Source organism: Vanessa cardui, chromosome 15 (genome assembly GCF_905220365.1).
Source record: "Vanessa cardui chromosome 15, ilVanCard2.1, whole genome shotgun sequence".
Taxonomy (NCBI): Eukaryota; Metazoa; Arthropoda; class Insecta; order Lepidoptera; family Nymphalidae; genus Vanessa; species Vanessa cardui.
This window is the reverse complement of record NC_061137.1, coordinates 4,245,210-4,272,543: the sequence shown is the minus strand read 5'-3', so window position 1 is coordinate 4,272,543 and position 27,334 is coordinate 4,245,210. Positions and strand designations below refer to the sequence as shown.

Genomic DNA, 27,334 nt, shown 5'->3' with positions numbered 1-27,334 from the left:
AATAATTCGGTGTGCTTTTGATATAATTAAAATATACTTTATTTAACTAAGAATAATAATTCGTTTCAACAATTTCGTTAAAAAAAAGTAAAAAAATTCAAGTAATAACCTTCAAAAACTTCCTTTTTTTAACGGTTTAATATTCCTAAGTCCCAAATTCATGCAGGGTCCAAGGTAGATAGGTAGGTGCGTACATTGTTTAACGGATTATCCGGCCCAGATTTGACAATCTTAATATTTCTTTACTATCGAGATATTTAACAGTACGCTAAAAGGCTACGTTTATTCAATGCCGGATGCCCTTTAGTAATAATAAATACGTATATAGAGTACGTATAAAGAGATATAAGCGACTAGTGATTTAGTGTGATAATAATACAGGTCTTAGTCTGAACATTAATGTTTCCGTTCATTTTTTGCTAGGTGGAATGCCTGTGAGATTCTGTGATAAATCTCATATGATAAAAAATAATAGATCCAGAAATGATGTGTTACAATGCAATGCACAACAGAAAAATGACGTCGGAAGTTGACGTCTGATGAAGATTATTGCACCGTGCGTTTTAAAACGAAGATTACACATCTATTGTAGTTATTGTAGCTATTTTCATTTATTTATTACAATTTTAATACGGATTTGTCATTAAATGGCGAAATTATATTATACTGATTGTTAAAAAAAATAGGCATTCTTATAATTATGCAATAAATTTCTAGATAGAAATTAGGTATTTTTATATTGTTCGCTAAGTTGTCTCCCGACTTATAGATGGATATTGGATTTGTCTTAGTTTGTTATAAAGATTGTCATTTTTAATGGAACGATTGAATGATGTTGAAGATCCCTTGCATCTTTTAAGGACAGAACCTTTATTTCAGGCTCTCTAAATTATAAAATATCGTCTTCCACAAATGTTAAGATTTAAATCTTATAGTTTAGCCTATACGTTGTATGTCAGAATGCCTTCAATGTATATTCAGTATTATTTGTTCCCTGCGACTTCGCTCGCTTTGCAGGTGTTGATCGTTAGCTGTAAAAGGTAGCCTCTGCCCTTCATCAATATCTGTAAAATTCGGTTTTCGGTAGTAAAGGGCAACAAACACACAGGTAGACAAATATAGTGACTTTCGCATTTATACTAGTAGGTAGTATAAATGTAAGTTATTTACTATATGTTTATTTATATATATTATTTTATCGTAACTCTATTTCTTAATTAACATAAATTATAATTGCTGGAAAGTCAGTTCTGTGTACCATTTTATTTTTCACATTCATTACTGTGGATTAATGTTGCAGACATATGTATAAAGTAAAGTATATTTTTGATTGATCATTCTCCATCATTTAAAAGTGACATCTATTCAATAATCCAAATAATAGCCATTAAACTAGAAACAGGTGTATTTTATAGAGTGAAACAAACAGATTATTATATTCTTTAAGAACGTTCATTCGTAACGTATCTAGACATCCACTATTTTTAATTGTTTTTTTTTATAGATATACGAGGATCAGATATGCTCCTACGCAGCCATAAAATAAATGCTGACTTTTATTACAGTGAAACGATGATTACGTTTACAGGTGGTTTTTGTTATATTTTTCATTGAGTCGATTAGTTGATATGAATATGCAGATAATAAAACGCAGCTTTTAATAAACGCATTAATATTAAAGTTATACGATAAATGTTTATACGATTATTATCTATTTATTTCAAAAACACATTAACCGCCAAATTTAAAGTATTAAGAGAATAACTGGCTTATGTAATATTAAAAAGTTACTTGAATGTTTCAAAGAATGTAATATTAAAATAATATTGTGTATGTTTTTGTAACGTGATTAGATACATAGGTATATAAATTTAAATTATCTTGGAAAGTATGCTCCCGAAATCCTAATCAAATAGGCCATTGTCAGTGCCACTTTAGACGAAAGTATTAAATATAATGAATTATGCTTATTTAAAAAAATAAATGAAATTAAATAATTCACTGATGATTTGTGTATCTAATTCGTTAGAAAAATCAAGTTGAATTGTTATAGCATTTGTAAATTGTATATTATTAAATACGCTTATGATATACTCGTTTGTTACAGACTTAAAAATCATGTTTTCTTGACAGCCACCTGAGGCCACAAGCTCCATTACCAGTAACTTGTTTCAATAGAGCTTTTGTTTTGTTGAATACCATCCCGGAGGAAGAAGTCGGCGCCCGAGCATTGGCGCCTTTCTCTAAACGAGCGAGACAAAATCGTTCCCGGCTTAAGAGGGAAAGAGATACAACAATAGCATTCCGCGTCGGACGGACAAGTCAAATGAATCCAGTTTACTTGTTATACCCCAGTCATTCGCTTGTGTGTTTTGTCAGTCATGTACCAATTTTTTTCGGTAGTGATGTAAAACAAAAGAGAATATTTCGTGTGTGTTTGAAAATAGTACGAAGAGGACTAAAAAAAATATGTGTTAAGTGGATTTTGTCATTTTAGTGGATTTTTCCAGTAAAAGCGGTAAGAATAAGTAAGAATGCAACCGAATCCCTTCCGTCCCTCTTGGAAGAATGCAGTGCACCGTGTTCGTCTCAGGCGCACCTTGCTCGTGGGCCCGAAACTACTGAATCAATACAATTACACCGATAATCGATTGTTTTGTAACAACAGACTGCCATCAGGTCACGAATAGGGTTAAATTTCAGTTGAGACGTTAACCTTATTAATATAAAAGCAATCGATACAATGAACTTTTTATCACAGAAGATTATTCATTTTTTTATTGATTCATACTTATCATTTAAAAATGTTGAAAGCATTAAGATTATTTTGTTTATTTTTTTTCAAAACTAAAAATGATCTATAACAAGTTCTAATATAAGTATTGTACAAATATTTCAATCGTGCATCAGCAAACCTAATTAACATTATTTATTTAGTAAATATGTTATATTTTTTTAATATTAATTTTAACTTTTAATATTTCGATTTAGAATTGTCATAGGTTTAAAACCTAGGATTTATCTAAAATCATACAGGGTTTATAAAAAAAAAAACTTCATTTATACGGAGCTTTTAGTTCACTTTAAATAACGAAAATATAGGATTAAAATATTTGTGATGTTTTGATGAAAACATTTTGATCATACAATCTGTAGTAGATATTTATTTATAGTGATAGTGAGTATTTAAAAAGTTTCAATTAAACTGATAAAATCTCTGTCTAATTTAGAGCCAATCCTATAATATATATAGCCAACTATATAATGAAAATCTTACTTAAATCATGATATTGTTATACAAATAAAAATATTAAAAAAAAACTCGCGACTCACGAGATATCTAAATGATCGTTCCAAAAAGAGCTCATGAATTATTAATGTGCGTGTATTTTCTGAGTGAAATAAGAAAAAAAAGTTCTATTTGATAAATTGTGTGCAGACACTCAATGTGAAAACGACCGAGAATTTCCTTAGCAGCAAAGTTACACATTTACATACGCTGTGTCAAGTTCAAGCATAACATCTTTGTACACAAAACATTGCCGTGACATAATACAGTTTGTATTGTATTACAAAGTAATAGCTGCAATAGCGTTTGAAAGTTTAAGCGCGACATAAACTTCAACGAATAGTTTTGTATTGGTGTTTAAATTGAGTCAATTTAATAAAAATTCCTACTCAAAAAAACTCATCTCGTATGTGTGTTAAAATAAACAAACGAGATACAGTAGCCTTTAAATGGTCGTATCACAATGTTAGATTTGGATTTTATTAAAGGTTAAATTTAATGTATTTTAGTCAGACATTATGTTCGTCATACAAAGTGGAATAATATGTCAACTTCGGAATAGCATATTAAAGACGCATTGTTATCTTATGCGCGAGTGACCTTACAACGTTCGCGAATGGACCGTGATTTCAATTCGGTATATTCGATATTTTAAAATAATTTTGGAATTAAATACGATTGAAAGAAGTACGAGTTTTGAGTGTACACGTATATCACCGTATATAATAAAAAAAATTCAAAGTTATTGCTTCTCAATTTAGTAAATAAACATATAATATTGAACAAAACGCTGAAAGCATCCGGCTATTCTTTGTTTTCCAAACATTTTCGGAACGCGTCCAGGCGATAAATTACGAAACAAGTATACAGTAAACATTTCAGTTCCGCTAATACCTGCTCTCAGTTATGGACTCTATTGTTTGGTAAACATTGTCGAGAGTTGTGTGACTTAATTTGACTGATCATTCAAAACATTCGTGGTTAACAAACAATGGAATATCGTGCGAAATGTTCTGTTACATCCCAAAATTGGAAATGTAAAATTCTAAATGAAAGTATTCATACACAACATTCCAGCTTATTTGTTGCCGGCTGGATCAGAAATATGTAAGTCGATATCGACTGATTTCATTCGTCCATAAACGATGCATTGAAAGAAGCGTTAGCCGATCTAGATGTAGTAATAATGTTGACCTCAGTTTTAATATTTCACCGACCGCATTTTAAAACATAGAAATTTTGGTCATAAAACCGAAGAATTTGTTGAGAGAAAATTGACTTTTTATCACAAAACTGCGTGGAATTGTGGAAAAAATCCTATCCTCATATAATAATATAATCAAGGGCTCACAACGTCTTTATAGTATTTTTATATCGGTAAGGATGTGAAAGCCAAAATGTTTTTTTTTTCTAAATATAAATATGCGGGTTTTTCTTAATTGTTTTGTTAATAATAGCGAAGTGCTTAAGTTTGTGATCTGTTATGTACACTAAGATTATTTATAACATATTAAATGTTGATAAGAAGATGCCTACGTGATTTGTGAGACATAGACCTCTTCCATGGAAAAAATTGCAATAATAATGAGACTATATTCAAAATTGATGATGCAAGCTGTAAGGAAAAGAAAAAAATATTGACCGAAACTTTTGTGTTGAGACTTATGATATTTTATTTTCGTAGTTATTTTTGTGCATTATAAAATCTTTAGCGATAATTCAGATTCATTTAGTGTCAAATACCTTCAAGTTTATTCGTTGTTTTTTTTCACTTCTCATAGGGAAGACAGACATTTTAATAATGTCTTTATTAAAAATCATTTTTGAATACCCAGTCAACTTCAACGTAAACAAGCAATGTATGGCAAATACATTTTTTATTGATTCATTCGACACTGCTGTATTATAGATACACTATTTCGTATCTATATTTATACCGCGATATTCATGTTTCATATCAAATAGACTAAAGCTATTTTAAAACATTTTTTATAGCTCAAAAAAGTGATTTGAGAGATCAAAATATCGTAAGTTTTTAATATGATACGTTTCAAACTTCTCATATGATACCATCGTAATGAATTTGTTTTATATAGATGTTCTATTTTTAAATTCGTTAAATTTAATATGATTAAGTTACCTACAACGGAATAATCGTTCATTTTACACAAAATTTAAATTACAAATTATTTCGAAAAGAGTAATTCCAAGACAATTGTTAACGTTTTAATTTATTCGGGTAACTGAAATAATTAAAGATGAAATCAGCAAAATTTATCAATAAACCTCTTAATGAGGTATTCTGTATGCAAAAAGCAGCAATCCACTGCTCTGAAAATAAAACATTCGTTGGTATAATTGAATCAATGGTAATTGTTGAAATGTTTGCTGCTAATTGTACGCTATAGCTCCGTATATTTCAATTAATCTGGTAATAACTGGAGAACAGCCGATAAATTGTTATAATAATCCCTGTTGCTGTTTGCACCGCACCTGCGAGCAATATAAAGATATACGATAGCTTCGAAGTTTAAGTTTCCTGAATATATAATTCGATGGCAGTTTAATGAGAACAGACTTTTCGTGTAATTGGTTACTTATTTTAATAACAATTTATTGTACTTTCGTCCAAGTAGCGAAATACTTGTGTATATGTTTTAACAAGGTGTTTGGGCTTTGTGCAAACCCATCTGGGTAGGTACCATGAACTTGTCATAAATTCTTCCGTTAAAGAGCAATAAGTCGAATTGTTGTGTTGTTTTAAATGAGCCAGTACAAGTACAAGGAACATCACACCTCAGTTCCAAAGGTTGGTTAAGCATTGGCGATGCAAGGAATCGCAAACATTTCTAACGGCGCAAATCGCATTCGTAACCATTTATCATCACCTAGCACATTTGCCAGTTCGCTTACATATGCTAAATAAAAAAAGGCTTATGTATATCGCGGTGAAAATATTTTTAAATTCAAAACGACCATTATATAATCTTTTCAATTTATTTAAGGAAAACAAATGAGCCAACCGATTGATAGTAAGTATTCACCATAGCAGGTATAATTCCAATTGATCTGAGTTTTGGTATACAAATTGATTTCGACACGCTATTACTTAATATGTTAGAAAAAGCACTCGATTTTTTTTTTATTATTTTTAACGTCAAATCGAAAAGTTATGGACCTTTCAATGCTTTCCAGGTTAATTGCGTAACTAAGGATATTACTACATGCTTAGTTATACATTATCAGCGTTTCGAATTGATTACCAAAACTCTGATCAATCAAAGGTATTGGTTAAATGGAAGTGACACTGCGTCACCAACGAATTATATATAAAATATAATATTCCTTGTACCTCTAAATACATGAACTCCCAATTCAAATCGGTATACAACATTACAAGCTGTTGCTGGGCTGAAGAATCATTGTCGGTAGTGAGTCTGTAGTACCCACGATACCAAGATGCTGGCCGAAACCGGTTCGGTACTTAATTTATAAACGTTTATAGAATGTGAAATCTTTATCGCTAGTTTTTATATCTCTAGGCATATTATTACAACAATTAAGACTAATTAAATACAACATACATGTATTTGTAACTGCTGTGTAATTTGTAGTTATTTGATGTTACATTAAGATATAACATATTTGTAAAAAACGTGACGCAATTATCGTTATGATGTTTATATGACGTTACTTGATTATTTAATTGAGATAATAAAAAACTACATGTTAACGTTTTAAATGTAATTTCAAATTTAGGTTATTTATCTGACTGAGATCATACAGTTATGAATATATAAAATACTAGTAGTCGTCCTCGGCTTCCGTCTTCTAGGGTCTTGGTTCTCATGTCTTAGACAAAAAAGTAGCCTATGTCCTTTCATGGAGATCAACTGTGCATCCAATATATATATCATCATACCAAATATCATCAAATTCTGGTCAGCGTTTTGGTCGTGAAAGAGCGACGGACAGACAGACAGGTTTACTTTCACATTTATAATATTAATATACATTAGTGTTATTTTTAAACGTGCTCAGGGAAATTTGCTTTATATCATCATATGTTTTATACATATAAAATTAAATCCATTATACAAAATTACGTTACAGTTTAGTTACACATTATTTTATCGAAGTTGACGTTGTACTTTTATTTGTTGAACTTGTGTATCATCTAATGAAATATAATTATTAAAATTCACAGTGGAAATGTCAAGGACCTGCTAGCCGCATAACGTGCATAATATATATTAATGTTGCAAGTATGTTTAAAAACTGGTAATAGAAGATTATTAATAAAGATATCCCATAGGATCTATGGTCCTGTATCCATGATAAATCGGAGACCGCCTTTCTTAAGAATGATGTCTGTCGACGATATCAGATGTCCTCATCTAGTGCTATTAATTAGACACTTTATACCTTAGCACATTAGTACATGCTGAAGTTAAGCTTGGGGATATAAAGTGAGTTCTAATATTATATATCCTACTACTATTAAAAGATAGGCAAGTTTTTCTAGTTCTCGCTAAATATTATTGTATTAAAATGAGATTTAGACGATCAAAATGAAACGTTTTATACTTTTAATGTGAACATAAGTAAAGTATTATATTATTAATTTATACTATGTAGTTAATTATATAAATAAATTCTTGGATTGTTTTTGAGACGAACGATTGCATGGTTTAGTTTAAAGAAGAAAATTTAGTTTATATTTATCATGTTAAATGTATATTAAATCCTAAATGCTTACAAAATTCCGGCGGTTAGTATTCATGTTTATTCAAAACCTGCCTATTCGAATTAATTGATTCACACGTTACGATTTCGTACCGCCAATAAGGCGAGTTTTCATAACTCTTCAAAGCTGGCATGCACGTGTGGATGACACTTAAGCACGTGCTGCGGGAAAAAAATCTTCTCTAATATTAGAACGCGTGGCGTATTTTCAACTCTATTGCTTATACGCCGAAGAATTTTCGTAACTTCCTATTTCATGGTGGCCTCTTTAAACCAGGAAAAGTCGAAAGTGGTCGGATTCTGTAAATGGGAAGCGAGGTAGAGCTGAAGAGGCTAATGATACTGATAATTGCGTCGTGGTAGGTCGCAAAACGGCTAAATATTATTTTTAAAAGTTCGCCAGGAATATTTAGTTAGAATAGAAGAACTTTTTTTCACTACATACAAATTAGCGTTTCGGTATTTCAAAGTCTGTCAAAGTGTATATTTATTAATTTCACATTCGACGGAGAACTATACCTTGAGGAAAGTTTTTGTGTGTACGTTTATAGGAAATAAATAAAAACTACGAGCTAAATAAACTTACATTTATTTTTTAAGTGTATGAATATTTAAAATCTTGATAACTCAACAAAAAACAGCTTGTAATTGTATTTCCTTTACATCCTTTTATTTTATTTTTATTATAATATAATTACAAAAAGTTATTACAAATAGAACGATTAATTAGCATGTGAGTAATATAATACATTACATATTAATATATTATTAGTTTAATATATAGATGAGTGAGATGAGATGAGATAATCATAAATTTTATATTTTATTTATTTATACATCTAAATAAAAAGACGCACTACTGGAAACTTGTCAATTTCATTATCTAAGTGTGCGTGAAAGTGCTTGACACTCGCGATATTTTATTCCATTTTAAGAACATTATTTTCTATGAAATACTAGTAACTACTAATAGTTGTATTGATAGAAAACACAAAATGAATAATGAAATAGTATCCAAATAGGTAACGAGTTAATGTTCAAACAAAGGTAAAGATGCCTGGTAAATGACCAGGCATCTTTACCCTCGTCTTTAATAGTACAAAATAATATCAGTAAGAAGGCGACTTAGATATTCGTAGAGATTTCTAATTTATTTCCATTCTAATATAAACGGTTCACACGGTTTAATATTAAATTATCAACTGTTATCAAAACATAAAGAACGAAAATAAATGAAAATTAGTTCGTAAAATGATTAAAATACAAATCACATAGAAATTAAAAGGTGGTAAATATTTATTCATTATTTTTTGGCTGCTTAGCTTCATAATGCTTTTCGTTTAGCCATTGGACTAAAATTGAATAACGTACATAAAGTTTTATACAAAATGAATGATAAATGTAGATACCATTTACGTTTTGGGACTTTTATTCAAAATAATCGCCAAAGTACTTAATGCTCTTTCCGTATAAGTAAAGCCGATTTCAGTTTGAAGAAAAACTTTATCGGGCAGTTCATGAATTATTTTTCACTAATGTTTTTTCTGTGAATGGAGACGAGGGTTTGTAGCGTTTCTGTTTAATATACCGTAACATCGACATGGCAGCCTCCGTGAAGACCTTCGAATATTTAGGGAAGTTTTTAGGCTAATGTCTCGAGTCTTAAACGCCAATGTAATGTCTTCGCCGTGCCTTACTTATTTTTGATGGAGCTAATGTAGCAAAAGTTCAATAGATAAAAAATAATCGATTATTAAAAAGAAAATCATATTAAAAAACCTATCTCCAAAATTTGCTTCCGACTACTACTTCTCATTGTTTTTCTTTTAAATTGTGCATCGTTTGGAACTATTTCAACATTTTACACCTTCATTATGAAATAGTTGTTCTCCAATAATTTAAAAAGTAACTGTCAAGAATAAGGTTTGTTAAATCATAATATTTTAGAATAACTTTTTAAATAATCGGCTTCACAATTATCAACACACACCACAGTAACATTTCTTACTGGAATTAAATTCAACTGAACTATACAGCAGTCAGTATAGACAAAGAAAATGAAATTCACAACCATTTTCCTATAACCGAGTTTCGGTCCACGTTTCTTCACAACCATTCCGGTCAATATGAAGTTTTCGAGAATTTTACATCTGTTATATTCTGAATTTGAAAAGACCGGTAGTGAGCAAAAGTACGCCGTTAAATTTAAAATACGTGAGCGTATTGTTACACAGGTCCGTATTTTGTTGCTGTTCTTGGTAAAATTAGCACAAGTTTTACTGCGGAATTGTTGTAGCAAGCTAAAACTACAGGCCTTGTGCTCTAAATGGACTAATTACGAAACCATATTAAGTTTGCGTGTTATAGTAAACTTATATGTGAGGGTAGTTTCAATAAAGAATTTAGAAGCAATGATTTAACAAAATAATTATTCGACAATGTAAACTTTTCATAATATTCATATAGAATCATTAGTCAATTCTAACTGATATTATAATAGCAGAAGTTAATATATTTGGTTAATTCGTCACGTTTAAACGCGTCAACTGCTTAATCGACCATTTTAAATTTTACATACGAGTTTTCTGGGGTACAGATAAGGATAAAGATTCGTAACACCAGCCAAATCAGCCAGTCTTTCGAAGACCCAGTTGAAAGCTAGTATCGCGAAAATTTAAGACAACATTATGTGAACCAGTACGGAAAGGAAACATCAAATAAAATTCGCCGGTTTAAACTAGTATTATTATTTAATATAGAAATTAACTAACTGTAATATAAACAGATATAAAATCGTTTTTTCTTAAAAGGTTTTATATCATCTTCAAAACTGTCAATCCCAAGCCCTTGAAGACTATTAAACTTTTTATACATTTACATACGAGGCTAGCCGCATATATCGATCGATCGCTTTTTTGGTTCAAGCTGATTGTTGTAAAGTATACTCAGTATGTTGAATCTATATTATATATTAAAATATAATAATTGTAAAAGTAAGTCTGTCTGTCTGTACCTCTTTTATGACTAAACCAATAAACCAAATTTGATGAAAATTGGTGTGAAGCAAACTTAAGCTTTAAGGAAGACTATGTTTTTTTAACTAGCACATGACAACCAGTACAATAAACCGCGAGTGAAGCCCCAAGCGACAGCTAGTACGTTCATGAATCTATTAATTTTTGTTTTCTCAGGCAAGTGCTACTCCTAATTCATATTGTGTTAAAAATATTGGGCAACTGGTTATTGAGAATTGGCGTGCGGGAGAGTGTATGTACGTTAATGAGAACTGCACTAATAATAACTAAGAAATCATCGAATCAATTTCGGTTCAAAATACTCGATTGACCAAAGATCTATATGGTTTCTCCATATTATTAATAAATACGGTATATTATACGTCAGACAGAACAGATTTTAGACAATAGTTTAAATAACAATCTAAATAGTTTTCGCCGTTTTTGAGTAATCACTGAACATGCAAAAAAATATTCGTTGGATATAAAAGGTCGCCTTCTTAACAAAAAGTGCTGCGCGGTTAATTTTTGATTTCGTATGCCTCTTTCATGTGCGTTTTCTCATTAACGAAATACCCGAACTGTTAGCCAGATTAGTTTTGGTTATTGCTACGTTCCTGAGTGTTGTACCATCGAGTTTTATAATGTATCAACGCATCATAACGACTTAGACGTACATTACTCTTACTATATACAATTATCTATGTATAGTTGGTATATATACAATTGTATGTACAATTCACCCTATTTAGTTGAAATCTTGTTGACATTTGCGTGACATTTTCTGATATAGTACCGTCAATGTATAAGTGGCGCGTAAGAAGGATGGGTAAATTGTTTGTAAACAAATTTAAAGGCAATGCAACACTTGTTACAAAATAGTGAAATTCATTAAATAAAACAAAGTCTACTCACCGAATTCGCTTTTCTTGTGAGAGTTTGGGTAAAATTAATGAAAGATTTAGTGTAAATTAGCAGAAATATAACGACGTTAAAGAATTATTTCAACTGGGAGGCTTACTGTTTTGCGCCGCCTAGATTGATTTTTGTTCGTATTACGATATAAACAATTTGATTAGACCTTTATTCTACCCGTGCAATACCGGGACGAATTACTAATACACATAATATATCAAATCCTAGACTAAGAGGTTTAGACTGCACATATATTAGCACAGCAAATAAATGTAGACTTTACTCAATTCAATATGTAAATACGTGTTTGTTTTTAAACGTTACTTTAAGCATTTTACTGTGGACAAATGTATATTCGTCAGTTAGTGGTCGCTGTGTAAATGTAATTATCACACACATTCACACATTGTTTATACCGCGTGCTTCCTTTAAACGTGGGCTTATATTGACAGTAACTTACGTACTTAAATAAAGCCTATGATCCGATAACTGGTATTTTTATCCTAAAAGGTTAAACCTGTAACGTAACACTTGATAGTATATTTTTTATGTAAAATAGCATATGTATATATAAAATAAGTATTTCTTTAAGTATCGGGTACGAAAGGCGAAAAGCCTTCAGTAGGTATAATGCTTATGCTAATGCTATTATTGGCTAGTAAGTTCGCTCAGACTTGGGAATATGTGAAATATCTTGCATCATATGATATTGATTTAACTTTTTATGTATGTCGGCGAGCAGACAAATTCTTCGTCTGATGTTAATTGTTCATAATCGTCAACTATTACTTACATAGCTAGTACTCCCAACCTTGGGAAGACATAAAGTCCTACTAAATATACTTAAACCAAGTAACGTCATGAAACAAAAAAAAAAAACTAGATTTGTAATGATCGCTGGCAATGCTTGGGTCAGTGTATCTTAAACAAAGACTTTAGCATCATTGAATTGTCATTTGTTTAATTTGTGTTTTCAATTCATCTTACAATCCTTGACTCGAAATGGATGGTATTCTGCCCCATTTGATCCTTAACCGTCCTTACCTCTGAATATCATATAAATATTGCAACTACCGTAATTATTTATGAGACAATGACTGAATCTTCTTAATATAAGAAGCAGAACAGTAGCGTGCCTTGACGGGGCCATGTATAGAACTTAGAAGATTGTTTGGGGGCCTTGAGGAAGAGTAAAGATTTCTCACAAAAAAAATTGCATGAAATTAGAATTAAATATTTATTTACCATAATTATCTATCTGTCTGTCATCATCATAATTATTTATGTGTCTGTCATATGTCATCTGTCTGTTACTAACGTGCGTTTGGGGCCCTCGTATCCCGGGGGCCCCGTATAATTGATAGCTACGCCCCTGATAAGAAGAAATAACAAGGAATAGAATAGCTTAGTTCCGAAGGTTGGTGACGCATTGAATTTGTAAAGGATTTAATAATTCTTACAGTGCCAAAGTCGATGGACGGTGGTGGCCACTTTTATCTGGTTACATATTTTCCAGTCTGCTTCTGTTTTTCTTTCTAGTCATTAATATCGATTCCATTGTTTCCATAACGATAAAATTATTTATATTCATCCAAAAATTTCCGCACACGCTATTACTTTAATTTCAGCACTTATCGTTATTGTAAATCAATAATGTTTTCAAAGCGGTTTACTTTGATACACGATCTACGTGTCAGCGACCGTATCCGGGCCGCACAGTTCCGGCTGGAGGAGTTACGTGTTGATCGATGATTGCTATTATGTTCAACGAGGACCGGGATTTTAATTTTACTGTTGTAATTTTAAATTTTACATTTATTACATTATTATGCTACTAGTTATCGACGTGTGTGGCTTTGCTTGCGTTTTAGGAGTTGCTCGTCAGTTCTTATGTATAAAGAAGTAGACTATTTCTTTCCTTGGAGTTTAAGCTTACTTCAAACCAATTATATTCTGTACAGTGAAAGAGCAATAGATAGATAGACAGAGCTACCGCCGCATTTATAATAATTGTATAGAATAATTAGATAACTGCAAAGTTTTTTTTTGATTAACATATGTATTCATAAAATAAATGAACTGGGAGCAGATTAGATCTAATATCATAGTATTTTTTATATATAACTGCCATCTACGGTTAAATATCTTTAGTTTATATATATTGAGACTAAGAGGTTCCTAGGTCCGGTTGTCAACCCCATACCGGCCGTTGGTTATATAATAGGTAAGTACGTATTACTGTACTTGCTTATTATAATAGTAATTATTTTTTATATTACGTGGAATTGTTCCTTCACTCGATATCCCTATAATCATATAGCGATATGATATCGGGCATATATTGTACCCAATTGCAGTTCCATCGAAGTGTTCGATTGTAAGTATAAATATGGAGTGCACCTGTGTCTGTTACTCGGTTGTTAAGTTCTTTGCAAGCCTGTCTGGGTACCACTCACTGATCACACATACTGCAAAAACAGAACTGGCATGTGCGTATGTCTATGACAACTGGTGACCGATAAACATCTGGTCCCAAACCCAATCAGTTTCTCTACTTATGCCTATATAAATTGATGCTACTCTATATTTACTTGTATCACTGTATACTAGTTCTTTTAAAGTAAAATAGTTACACCCTATATAAGTCCCACCCATGGGCTAAGGCTTTCTTTTATTAAGAAGACGGTTGGTCAGACGCACGCGTTCCAGCTGCTCGATTTGGCTTTTTTAACGTTACAAAATTAGCTCAATGAAAGCATTTACATCGTATGTTTTCGAAAGGAATTAAAATGAGCCGGGGTTGTGGTTAATTAGGTACGAACGGTTCGATTTCAAGCTCTCGTTAAAGTACTATGTTTCCATTGTTTTTAAACTAAACATCTTTAAGGCACGTTCCGTTAACAATGTTGCGAATTTAGTTCTTACTATTTATTTGAAAAGTAAACTTAGTGCCGTTATACCCGAAAGCGATCCGCGAGTTAATATTCTCAGTTTCGTGTTCTCGGTATTAATAAGCTATTTCAGAAACCGGATGCGGCACAAAACTAGTCAGAAAATAATCAGTTAGAATCAATATTTAGGTATTTGTCATATCGTAGTGTAAAAACAAATATTATTTATATGATTCAACACAAAATGCCATATTACAGTATAACTTAAATTTGAAAAAGTTTTTAAATTTTGGAACTTTATTTTTTTAATACCGTCATTGATTTCTCTGTTCTATTTAACCTTTTATTAAGGTGATGATTTAAAACGTAATGACATATTTAAGACTAACTTAAACAAAACACAGCTAAAATTAGTTATTAAATTTAGAACATTATTTTTTTAATATTATCTTTGTGCCCTTTTTTATTAACGTAATGTATGTGGTAGCTTATTCACAAATACATATACGCTGTAAGAACATTTAAATGAAGATGACAGACAGTCAATATTGAACGTTGAAGCTCATTTGTTGGGACTGTTTGCAAGTTTCAATTTACTTTCAATCAAGCGAGTTGATTTGATCAATTGAAACGGGGATGATATCTCGAACATATGAGACCTGCAACCACTTAGACTTATTGGCAACTAACTTCCTATCCTTTGTGAATTTCATTAAAAAAATATATATATATTATATATATTTATAGAGCTGAGATTGAGGTCCAGTGGTTAGAACGCGTGCATCTTAACCGATGATTGCGGGTTCAAACCCAGGCAAGCACCACTATATACATATATATGTGCTTAATTTGTGTTTATAATTCATCTCGTGCTCGGCGGTGAAGGAAAACATCGCGAGGAAACCTGCATGTGTCTCCTTTCATTGAAATTCTGCCACATGTGCATTCCACCAACCCGCGTTGGAACAGCGTGGTGGAATATGTTCCAAACCCTCTCCTTAATGGAAGAAGAGGCCTTATCTCAGCAGTGGGAAATGAACAGGCTGTTACTTTACTTTTAATATATACAAATACGTATTGGTTAAGTTTTTCCTATTGAAATTTAATCATCACTTTTTTTTTAATTGAAAAATCTGTTAACATTCAGACGTCAAAGGAATGAATCATCAAAGTTCAAATAGATAAAAAGAGAGTCTTTTGATATTCTTAAGAACAATGAGACCATTATTAATGTCACATCTAAAGGAATTTAAAATGCTTTCAACCGTTTTCTTTTATGCCAACTTAACTAAGAAATATTAAGTAGGATTTTCAAAGGTTCATTATATGCGGGCACATACAATTGTTTAGAGAGGATTATAAACCATTATAAAACGGACATCTTAATAGAAGTTTATAGGGTTATCACATGGAGATTGTACAGTTTAAAAAACGATAGATTACGGCAGGAACAATAGAGCCGTTGAAATTAATTCGTTTTTAATTACGGGTGTACTTACAATGGTATTTTATGTTTAAATTGTATCGATAAAACTGGCTGTTGTGCAATGAAATGATTAAACGTACTAACGGAAATTATATGAATGAGTAAAATATTTACGTCCTAAGATGCGTACACAAAATATGATATCATTTGTACTAAAAAATATATTCACATGTTTAGCACATTTGAATATATCTCAGTACACAGAGAAACTATAAATTATTTAAAAAAATCTTTGCACTTAATCGAAATAGGATTTTTCAATTATTACACATTTTTTTTAATATAATATAAGTTTATCTAACATTAAATTGATATCTTTTTCAAATAACCTATTTAATGCATATTATATATATAAAGCAATGTCTGAAACGCCAAGTCCTCCAAAATCATAATATAATGATTTCTTTGACGTACATGCTTATTAACGGGGAATCTTACCAATTTAAACGGCCCCGAGAATTAAAGCAGTCGGAATGGGGCTGACGCTGTCAGACGCACTAGCGAGGCTTACGGGGGTTGATGACTGCCATCATAGGGGTTTTAGTAAGCAAAAATTCCATATAACTTAGCTTTAACTATGGCACTCTAGGAGTCGTACTCTTCTGAAAGATTCCACTGCGAAAAAGATGAATTTATTGGCTCAAGTGTTGATTCCAACGTGCAATAGGAAAATTATTAACAGATTGGTGAGTAGACTAAGCTCTGCGGCATTAAAGAAAAGGCTACCTATCTCTTGTTTTTAAATACGCCTGGTATATTTCAGTCACTTTTCACATATGATTTTAGTCATGTTAGTGATGTCAGAAGTAATGCCGTATATAGGATTAACGCTGCATACTAATAATTAACCTAAATATGCATTATTATTAAAAAATAACCTGAACGTTAAAATAGCACAAAGATGTTGAATTTTTATAATAAGTTGACGTCCAAGCGAGCGAAGCCAAGGATTTAGTTGAAATTTATGTAAATTTATGTAAATATTATTTATGTAATAATCACAAATTGACAACAAAATCCATTTTTTCCCATCGGTTCTTCTCAGGTCAGGATATTTTCGTTTTACGACCTCGTGATATTATTTAATTCGAAAATCAATAAATGACTTTAATACTACCAGGAGTATATCGAATAAAGGATTTTTATTTGACTTGGTTAATATTACTATCAACAATTAAATGAAAATGTTGTTACAGACTATTTTACCAGATATTCAAGATTAAATAGGATTTCACTGATATGTAATTTTGTATACACTTTGACTTTAAATAACAAATCATTAATACATTCCTCTCTAATGTTTATGCTTTGTGCAAATGAATTTAAATTCGAACATTAATGGAGAAATTTCGTACTACAATATATGTAGCTTTAACTTATCCATATCTATTATTGTTTATTGTTTGCGTAAATAACATTTTAATTAAAACATACCAGTTGTAATACCGAGATGCATATTTATACCGAATACTGATTAACTCGGTCCTAATTTTAGATACGTAATGCGATTCCTCTATCATATGCACTATTGTTTGATTACTGTATGATCTGTTTTGCATGCATGTATTTATCATTGTTTAACACTGCAACTATTATACGCGTTGTGGTCAAGCAGAATGTATTGTCATTTCGCATATTATATTTTAGCTAGAAATATGTATTCAACTACCAGCATAAAAAGTTAATATAATATAAATGAAATTAACCATAGAGTAAAAGTAGAGTCTTATAGATCAAGGCTTCTATTTCTTTCTTGATGAGAAAATTTGGAGCGTATTCTACCAGGCGCCGTCTGAGAAGGAATAGATTGGGTATAACCTACAAATGTTGGCTTTTATACAACTGACATGCTTTTTTGGCCTTATTGCTTTTTAAGGCTGATACACTTCACCGTTTTAAAACATTATAGATTATATAATGAAATACATGTTAGTACATATAATAAAACAAATTCTCAAGACCGCGTCTGTCTGTCTGTATGTTCGCGATAAATTCCAAAACTACTGAACGGATCTTCATGCGGTTGTCACTAACAGATTCATAAGGAAGGTTTAGGTACTTATATAATTTTTTAAGGTTTTTGTGTAAATAACTTGAAATAGAAACATGTCGGTAAAAGTAACAATATGTATATATATATATATATATATATATATATATATATATATATATATATATATATATATATATATATAAAAATGTCCACCCGTGTGAAGCGATCGGGTCGCTAGTTACTCATATAAAGATAAAAATAGTTTGCCGTCAATCATGCAACTTTCATTAATCATTACATTCTTAACCACGAAAGATAGATAACGTTTTACAAATTTTTCAATCGCACGTCAGCTGCAGGTGCTGTGCCGCACTAAATATTAATGATGTGTGCTACAAGTTGGTTTAAAAGTCGGACATAAATGAAGTTTCCTGCCCTCGATAGGGACGTATAATTTACGTTTTAATTAATCTATTACTATTAATGATATTCGTAACATTAAAGTTTATCCTTAGAACACTTATTATAATAGAGTTATGTCCATTCATAAATAGGTTATGTACAGTTACCGAGCATTATTTATGTAAATTAAACGTAAATTTGACAATACCGCAGCCTGTAATTATGCTATTCAATATATCAGCCCTCGTATTGATAAGTTAGGAACTTACGTTTAGTGGGTACAATAATTGAAGGCATTATTGTATCTAATACAATAGCACGAGCTTTTATAAGTCAAGGGTAAAATACGATGCATGATAGTAATTTACAATCAAGACACGTTTGATTCTACTGAATCGCAATCACTATTACTGGATATTGTACGGAATTTATTTTATATCTACGCACATCAACTTGTCAATACGATTGCCAATTATAAACAAATGTCGTACGACATTTCAATTTTGTCGGTTATCACTGTAAGGACTCACTACATATTCAGTATTTGAGTTGTCACCCAATAAAAACATCCGATCACCTTATAAAGTACGCATCCGACGCAAGTGTGACTCAGTATTTGTTCAAGGATGCATTAAATTAAGCCGTGCCTAAACTGTTAGGATTAGCGAGGATACGTCAATATGAGCGTGAATTACGTTCGAAGCCGTGGATCGTGACAGGAATATTTAATTGTTTTATTACAGAACGCGGTAATGATTGTTGAATAATAAACAATGAGGTTTCGTTTAAAAAAGGTTTTTATGAATGAATGTACAAAACCGAATCGGGAAACGATTAGAACACAATTATCATTCACGAACGCGTGTTTCATATTGCTCGGCAAATTCATTTAACGCTTATTAAATAAAGATGTTCTCGTGTTGTTTAGATTATATTAACATATTATTTTGTTAACATATAATTATATCATTATTAAAAATGAAACCGATTATGAAGATACAACAACAACAGCCTTTGAATTTCAAAACAAACCACTGCTGGGTTAGTGCCTCCTCTCGCTTTGAGGGAGGTTTGGAACATATACCATGCTGTTCAAATGCGGGTTGGTGGAATATACGTGTGGCAGAATTTCTACCAATTAATCCTTCTCCGCTGAGCATGAAATAAATTATAAACACAAATTAAGCACATGAATATTCAGTGGTGCTTGTCTGGATTTGAACCCGTAATCATCGGTTAAGATTGATGCGTTAGTACCACTGGACTATCAATATCATAATTATAACAGTATCAGAACTAATGCAATAGCAATTTCGAAAGACAAATTAGTTATTGTATCTGATATTAACGATTCAATCGCTAACTCATATCAACAAATAACAGCTAAGATATTCGTTCATAACTCTTTACTTTTAATATCGTGAAGAAAATGTATGAAGGAGTACCTAAGCTATTATATACACAAGAAGCATTATACAATGTAGCGATAGAAGCTTAAATACTACATAGGTTTTAATATACATAGCACGTTCAGTGGTCCGACAAGTTGTTCTGAAAAGTTAGTAATTAAAAAGTGCTCCTGCACAAATACCGGTTATATGTTCCCGACTTCGCTCCTGATATGTAACAAGCTAAATTGTTAAACTGAACTACTAGACATCAGATATGAAATAAATTGCTCAATTTCCTAATGCCCGCTAACCAGAATGAACCATTCATTCTCTCCATTGTGTTGAGTGGTCGATATCGGGTATGTGGAAACAGATGATTGAATATCGGAATTTAAATCTGAAACTACAAATATAAATGAATGATTTATTCGTTAGTGCTTATTATTGTTTGTAAAAAAATATTACGTTAAATAAAAAATATTTTAATTGTTATGATTTCAATTTAATATTGCCTTATATAATAGTATAATTATTCTTTATTCTGTCAAATAAATATTTATAGAATTTTACGATTATGATGCTGTCAAGATACACTTATTTAAAGTAAAACAAAAATTATTCCTTTTTTTGTAACTTAAATGTTTGGAAGGCATAATAAGGATCACGGTTAAGATTATTGTATAGTTGTAATTATTAATGAGTTATTATAAAGCAATAGTCCTTATTTAGTTTTATTAATTAAATACGATTGAAAGTTTCAATAAAATGACAAACAGGAATAAGAGTTGTTTGTATAGAACATTTGCCGTTACGCTTCGGTAAGCTTTTCTCATCTTATTTCTTGTCTGGATACAAACTCCACACGGAATTTTAAATTCGGTCCGGCGTAGTTGCCTTTGGCTTTTGTATTTTGAAAATAGCTAATTGCACCCTTTATTTGCAATTGGTTTGAAGTTTACTACGTTGAAAATGTCGGGTTATTTGGCCCGTTAATGTATTCCTTTTCATTTGGATAGTATTGCAATATTTTTTTTATGAGAAATACGTTTATCTTTTAATTAATATCGGTTTAAAATGTATCTCGTTTATTATACACTATTGCATGTTTATTATTACGTTTATGTACTTTTATCCGACTCAGACATACATTATGTAAAAATGCCTATAATTGTTGTCTTTAGCTTTACTTAAAAAAAATGTCCTAACTACAATTTTATTGTTATATATTCTATTTATTATTACTAAATATACTACACAGCAGGGTATAAAATAAAAAGAAATATATATCTATAATTAATATATAACATAACGTTAAATTGTTATAATTAAGTCCTTTAAAGTTTTGTCATAAAAAAGCGAAATTTGAAAATATTTTCATATATAAAACTTATAATAACAGTTATTAATATAATTTATTACAGTATCTAATAAAGTAAATTTTAATTTATCAATGTTTTAATACAAATTAATTTAGCATCGTGTTCGGTGTTTCAATCTAAGACGATCAAGATAACATCGATTAATGCAACGAACTATTAGCAGTAAATAACTTGGGCGGCAATTTCTTCTTTATTGCCCCGTATATTAGTGTCCAACTTGTATGATATATAGTTTAAAATACGGCTTTTTGCGAAACACAGCTGTGTAACACTCTAAGCCACAATTTTAAATCATTTTTCTATTGACAATTAATAATGTACTTCCGTTTATTACTAAATGCATTATTAGTAATATTTCGTTTTATTTGTTATTATTTGTAACTAAATTTTAAAATAAATGTTTGAGATTTCGGGGTTATATTCATACTCAGCAGAACTTCATGATGTTTTAAACTGGAAATGCTTAACACTTCTGTACCCCTTCAAATAAGTAAATGCCTATTCCTGATCTCAGTCTGTTTCGTGTTGGATTACCATCCCATTGAACCATAGGTACACCCTGTCAAATAGACAATACAATTGTGTTCTATAATAACATGTCTACAGATTTTGTAGTCCGTTCTATTAAGGCTGTCGTAGGCGATATACGTTAAGAAGATCATTGATATTAAAAAAAAAACAAACAATATTAAAAAAGAACGTTCATGTAAAAATAGTCATGTTGGATTTACACACACGCACACATAAACACAAACCACGCGCACACATTCAGAAAACCCTTATACTTAATAAATTACTGATTATTCGTAAATTATCATTTAACGTAAACAATACAACGATAAATTAATAAAGCATTCAATTAGTGGAACATATGATAATTGTATGAATATGATTTAGTACTAATTTAAAACTGCGGTCAGACGTGCTAATGTTTATATTAAAATGGTCTAAATTAAACCTAATATTTAATAATGCTTTATAATAGATCGTAATGGCATTACAAATAAGGCTTAGTACTAAATTATATTAATTGGTGCTAAATATATTATCCGCTTCAATGTATATGTGTGCTACTTCATAAATACAGCTTTAGATTTCTTGTTCCTATATAAATTTACATTTGTAATATGATTTAAGAGTGCAAATAAAAAACTATTATATCACTTTAATAAGTATTTTAGTATTTGTTAGAAAAGTAAAATTAAGAAAGAACAATGATTTTAATTCGTTCTATTATTTTTTTTTCAAATTATAAATATCCAAATAAGCACTTTTTTATTTTGAATAATATTAAATTAAATGTAAAGCAACCATTGATTCGTAACGTCTGATTACTCTGATGTTAAAATGTCCAGATTCAAAATGTTTCTTCCTTCTTTCCGTTTGGTTTGACCAATAACAAAAGATATTTTTTTTTATATATTATGCGTTATATATTGCGTTGTATAATGCGTTATAACAATTTTGTCGTGTTTAGTTTTATTTTTTAATATTTATTTTAAAAATACTTGTCAGTAATTTACTGGAAATAACGTTATCAATAATAATATCTATGGGATAAAATATTAAGGAGAGCTTGACTTGCAAACATATTTAAGACAGATATTACTCCTTTTGTTACTTTATTACTCATTTTGTATTTTATATGAAGAATTTCAACCTCGATCAAAATTTTTACATTTATTTTGTCAGGCGTTTCGACAAAATCGATCATGACCATGGCAGGTATGGCAGATGCAATTCTGTCGAAACGTTGAGCAAAATAAAAATGATCGTGGTTAAGCCTACATGAAATGGATATCGTTCATTTAGTTGATATTTTACGATTCCATAAATGAAGCAGATTGCGTTTTTATGTTTCCCGTTCGATATTTGAATTAATAAGTTTTTCTTTTAAATAATCCTTTTATTTATGGCAAACGTGTCATCCCATTAATATTAACAGAAGATTTGGGCATAACTGAATTTTGACGTGTTTAATTTGTGTAACTGATTGTGTCCGATGAGAGTCTGTTTATAGAATAAACTTTACATAGGAGTAGAGTTGCGAAAAACGTTTTTTAAACCACTTTATTTAAAAAAAATTGAAACAATTCCAGTAACCAAACTATATCATTGAACAGCCATGTATAATAATTTTGTCATTCGTGGTCTATAGAACTAGTCATAAATATATGTCGTATAGAACTTATATTTAAAACGTGTCAAAAATGAAACTCGTTTAAAAATACATTTTCATGGCAGTATTGGAAATGTGTCAGATTTTATATAAAGAAAACTTTCTTCTCGACTTCGGTCGCGAAGGAATATTGAACAACTAATACGCTTTCAACTAAATATTGATCTATAATTTTTTTACTTTAAGGGTTTTGTGGTAAATATTGTAGAAACTTTCCTAAAGAGGCAGGAATTTTTACAAACAATTCGAGTAACCACAGCGCATAATATAACTAATTCATATATTGTACCGCCAAATGTTTAGTATTTTTGTATAACGCTTTGAAGAGCATGTTTTTATAGATATTAGCTATGCAAGGAATAATGAATGTTTCTTAAGGCGCAAGTATTTATAAGTGGTGACCACTTACCTTCAGTTGCTCCATTTTCCCGTTCGCCTGCTTATAACATAAAAAAAACTTTAATAGCTCCTCAATACATGTGTGGCATTAAATCCAATGCTTAGAAGGTTTCCTCAAGATTTTTCCTTAAGCGAAAATCACGATAAAACCTTTCGTGATTTTTGGGATAAAAACAAATTAAATACAAAGTATTTAGTGATATTTTCCTGTGTTTGAACTCAGTGATTTCTTCAAATTCACTCTACTCTACGTAATGTTTTCTGGCATAGTAGGGGAAGTCCGGGCAAAGTGAACACCTTAATGTTTGAAGTGTTGTAGAAACAGAAATAGTTGACATAGAAATAAAATTATTTGTTTATAGAAATCAGTATTTATTAAAGTTTTCAATATAATCAACAGAAATACGTAACATTAATACTTTAGTCAAAATTATTAATAATATGAAATTAGGAGATCTATCCGCTTTGCCCAACCCACCGGGTAAAGTGGATAAGATGATAGGGCAAAGTGAACACAAGTAATTTTTCTACAATAAAACTAATCAGTACAGTTGTCACAAATAAATAAGCCTATTCCTTCATAAGCCGTACATTTTTCATGACTCCATTGGCTACAGGAGCTACATTGGATCCAATCATCTATTGGTTGTCCGTTTATTTCTGTATAATCTTCTCCACAAAAATAACAAGTATATTTTATATTAGTATCTTCTTTCTGAGCTTTCTTAACTTTATAATTTTTGGTATTTTTCTTTGTTATATTTTTGGTTTTTGGTTTTTTATCTAAATCTTTGTTTAAATTTTTTAATACAGTTGTATTCATTTTTGTAAACTTAACTTTTTGTTCCTCTTTCACTGGAGTGCTCGTAAGAACTTCTGACTTTTGTATCTTTCGCTTGCGGGTACTCATTGGCACACATGGTGTTGGAAGGGGTTTAATCTCTTTGGGGCTGAAATAAATTGCAGAAGCAGATGGTTCTGTACCTTTTTCCATGCAGGAATCATTTTCTTCATCCATCATGCTTTGAAGTGGGTCTAGCTCATTGAGATCTACAATTGACGTTGTGGTAGAATCAATAAATTCAGGCAAAGATATGATCTCTGTAGGCAAGGCACAGTCCCGTTTCAAAACCACATCTTCATCTTTAGTAGAATCATCTTTTTCAGGTCCAATTTTTTCAGGCGTTGAAGGAACCAATGTTGCTTTGTCTAATTCTGGCATAGACACTTTAGAACTGTTTGAAGTCTTATTTTCTTTTCTAAACTTTCTAAGACTTAGTGTTGAGGATCTTTCTGCATCAACAGCCATTTCGAATGCTACCAAGTTTGATGTGGAAGGACCTCTTGATGATCCTTGAATGTTTGATTCCAAACTTACTTCCTGACGAGCTGGCGGTTCACTGTTTGGACCTGAAGATTTATCAACTTCAGTTGATGTTTCATCATCCACCTCATGTAAAGTCACAGATTGGTTGGTTTCAACCGCCTCGTGTTGAGCTCTTTTTCTAGATGTCGAAGGGAGTTCGGAATTATCTTGATTAGCTAACGTTTGAAGACCATCATCTTGATTAGCGACATTACGATCACAGAGGCTTGTTGAAGACGGTGCGTAGTCTTCTTCTCCGAACACATCTTTATTTATTGGCCATAAACCGGGTGTTTGAAAACCTTTGACAGCATTGTTGGCAGTAGCACATTTCAGATATGCAGGAGTGAACAATCTCGCCACGTCATATTGGTTGACAATCCTTCCTGGATGCGCCTTTTGGAATCGGTTTATTTCTTGTTCAAAGAATATTTTTAGGGGGCCATATACGGCAACATCCAAAGGTTGTAACTTGTTTGATGTGTGAGGGGGTAGGGACAAGAGAATTACATGGTTTTGACTTGCATACTCCAGGGCAGGATAAAATTTGTGGCTTTCATGATTATCCAATATTAGTAAAACCTTACTCTCTGCAGTGGGTCGTACATGGTAAGTAAAAAACCTGATCCATTCCAAAAATATTTCTCCATTAATCCACCCAGATGGAGAGCAAGTTCCTTGTGTTTCTGGAGGAGAACCATCCAACAGGCGATCTTGCATCCTTTTGCGTGCAAATATCATGAATGGTGGTATAAATGATCCAGATGCATTGCAGCAACACACAATTGTTGTGGTTTGTCCTCGTTCCGTGCTAGCAATGACCCCTACCTGCTTCTTACCCTTAGTAGAAAGAACCTTAGGTGGCTTATTTGTTGACGTTTGTATCCCGGTTTCATCGACATTGTATATCCTGCTACCATCGATCTTGTGTTTTTCTACCTGTTCCGACAGCAGCTCGTAGAACCGTTCGACTTGAGGACGATTAAAGCCTTTAACCCTGGCAACTGAAGTCGCTTCTGGAACTCTGAGGCAAATGGATGGATTTCTACCCAAAAAACCAACTAACCAGTCATCTCCTGCTTTCTCATTTTTGTCCCAACTTGGTGGACGTGCAAGATTATTTTTCTTTGCGTAAACATAGACTAATTTTTTGAAATCTTCACGAGTCAATCCATAAAAAACACTGTCCATCTCTCTTAAATATTCTTGAAGATCGGCTTCTTGTGCGTCAGTAAATACTTTGCGAAATCGGCCAAGCTGAGCAGATGAACTACCACTTTTCACATGCCGATAAAGTGTAGCATAAGGTAAGCCATATTTTGTAGCTGTCGTTTTCACTGGAGCCCCAGACTTGCATTCTGCCACAGCAATCATCATTGTATCTTCACTCCACTGAGCTTGATCTGTTTTTCGTTTATATTTATAAACCATCTGAAACAATTGAAGATATAAATACTACTTAGTCACACTCAACTTCTACTAGGGCAAATCGAATAGGCAACGGGCAAAGCGAATATAGTATCCGCTATGCCCAAATCACTTTGCCCGGAATCTAACCTAAAACCGAACACAGTAAGAATTACCGAACGAATCATTCAGTATTTTTACTTGAATACATTCACTTCAAGGACACAATCGACTCATAATCATTCTAAACATATACTAATAGTTATAAACAAATTACTTACCATGAAATGTTGTAACAATTGTGCACTTTTTCGATTTTTTAAATTTAATGCGAAATTAGACGCGGCCGCTCGTTAGTTCGATTGGTACAGGACTGAGGGGTACCGGGTGGGTGTCCCTGCGCATGGCGGACAGAATCGCGGCCGAAGTTTGCTAGTAGTGGGGAGTATTCGCTTTGCCTGGCCTGTTCGCTATGCC

The 27,334-nt window shown here is 31.6% G+C and overlaps 1 protein-coding gene across 1 annotated transcript in view; it reads left to right on the top strand.

Moving 5' to 3' along the window:
• Positions 1-2,322: 2,322 nt before the first annotated feature.
• The window catches only part of LOC124535633 (interference hedgehog-like), a 52,982-nt gene continuing 27,970 nt past the window's right edge, over positions 2,323-27,334 (top strand). The window contains exon 1 of the mRNA XM_047111908.1: positions 2,323-2,518. The gene's annotated coding sequence lies outside the window, so the exon portion shown is untranslated. The remainder of the gene's footprint in view (positions 2,519-27,334) is intronic.